Source organism: Canis lupus, chromosome 18 (assembly GCF_003254725.2).
Source record: "Canis lupus dingo isolate Sandy chromosome 18, ASM325472v2, whole genome shotgun sequence".
Taxonomy (NCBI): Eukaryota; Metazoa; Chordata; class Mammalia; order Carnivora; family Canidae; genus Canis; species Canis lupus.
The window spans coordinates 30,328,386-30,330,565 of record NC_064260.1 but is presented as its reverse complement, the minus strand read 5'-3'; the positions used below and the strand labels follow the sequence as shown (position 1 = coordinate 30,330,565).

Below are 2,180 nucleotides of genomic sequence, written 5' to 3'. Positions count from 1 at the left end.
GCTCGTTACGTGCATCTTCTTAATTTGACAGAAATTGATTACAAGGGAAAATCTCTTCTCCCAGTGTATGGGAACTGGTAACTATTTCTGTTTTATTAATATTCAAGGAAGGTCAGATATGAGAATATCATTATGTGAAATCAGTGAGAATAAAGATATAACTATTATTTTTTGCAACGGATTTGTCACCAGAACATAGGCTTTGTGAAAACCGCCTCTAAACCTTCAGCAAAATAGAAAAAGAAAAGACTCACATCCACATCATTATCATTGGGCACATAAATTTGGACAAGGCTACCACTCTTGGTCATCTGATCTACAAATGTGGTGGGATTGACCAACTACCAAAACATTTGTGAAGGAGGCTGCTGAGATGAGAGAGTGTACCTTCAAGGCTGCCTGAGTCTTGGATGAACTGAAAGATGAACGTGAACGTGATATCATCATTGATATCTCCCTGGAAATTCAAGACCAGGAACTATTATGTGACCATCACTGGTGCCCCAAGGTACAGAGTGTTTATCAAAAACATGATTACAGGCACATCTCCAACTGACTGTGCTGCTGGTGTTGATGGATTTGAAACTGGTATCTCCAGGAATGGGCAGACCTGAGAGCATGCCCTCCTGGCTCACACACTAGGTATGAAACAACTAATTGTTAGTGTTAACCAAATGGATTCCCCCGAGCCACCCTACAGCCAGAAGAGAGACAAGAAAATCCTTAGGGAAGTTAGCACCTACATCAAGAAAATTGGCTGCAACCCTGACCGTATCTGTGTCAATTTCTGGTTGGAATGGTGACAACATGCTGGAGCCAAGGGCTAACATGCCTTGGTTCAGAGTGGAAAATCACCCATAAAGATGGCAAAGCCAGTGCAACCACACTGCTCAAAGTCCTGGATTGCATTTTGTCACCAACTGGTCCAACTGACAAGCCCTTGTATCTGCCCTGCCATGACATCTACGGAATTGGTGGTATTGATACTGTCCCTGTGGGCCGAGTGGAGACTGGTATTCTTAAACCTGTCATAGTGGTCACCTTTTCTCCAGTCAACGTTACAACTGGAGTAAACTCTGTTGAAATACACCATGACGCGTTGAGTGAGGCTCTTCCTGGGGACAGAGTGGGTTTCAGTATCAAGAATGTATCTGTCAAAGATGTGCATTGTGACAGTGTGGCTGGTGAATGCAAAGATGACACACTAATGGAGGCAGGTGGCTTCATAGCCCAGGTGATTATCTGGAACATTCCAGGCCAAATCAGTGCTGGATATGAACCTATGTGAATTGTCACACAGCTCACTTTGTTTGCACGTTTGCTAAGCTAAAGGAGAAAATTGATCATTGTTCTGGAAAAGAAGCTGGAAGATGTCCTCCAGCTCTTAAAATCTGGTGGTTCTGCTGTCATTTATATGGTTCCTGGCACGCCTGTGAATGTTGAGAGCTTCTTTGACTATCCTATTCTGGGTTGTTTTGCTGTTTTTGACATGAGACAGATGGTTGTTGTGTGGACAAGATGGCAGCTGGAGCTCTCAAGGGCACCAAATCTGCCCAGAAAGCTCAGAAGGCTAAATGAGTATTGTGCCCAATACCTCTCACCCTACTCTTAACCAGTGGCAGAAGAATGGTCTCAGAAGTGTTTCTGTCAATTGGCCATTTAAGTTTAATAATAAAAATCTGGATCATGATACTAATGTATCATAAAAGCTTCCGAAGGAACAGCGAATGTTCTGTGGGCCAATTGGGTTTTTGTGTGTATGTGGCAGTTTTAAGATATTAGTTTTCAAAATCAGTACTGTTTAATGGAAACAATTTGACCAAAAATCTGAAACCCATTGAAACAAAAATTTATTTTTTTATTTATTCATTCATTTAAAACAAAAGTTTAATGAGAAAAAAATATATGACTATAAATAACAGATCACTTATGTGTTAGTTAATAGAAAAAGAAGCTTAGTGCGTGTAGTATTTCTCTGTCTTTAATCAGCTGGTATTAAATACTAATCCCTTAATCTTTATTATTGTTATTTTTTAGCCCATCACTTCTGTTGGATGATAGCCATGCTGGATTGTAGCCCCTGCTGATTCTCTACACTAAAAAATCTCTCCTCTGATTTGAAGCCTAAGGCATCAGAGGTAAGTGAGAAATGGGTTGTCATGTATGTCAAAACTCTTCAT

The 2,180-nt window shown here is 40.6% G+C and overlaps 1 pseudogene; it reads left to right on the top strand.

The window, feature by feature from the left end:
* The first annotated feature begins 422 nt into the window (after nt 1-422).
* LOC112663560 (elongation factor 1-alpha 1-like) lies at nt 423-1,443 on the top strand (annotated as a pseudogene).
* The last annotated feature ends 737 nt before the right edge of the window (nt 1,444-2,180 follow it).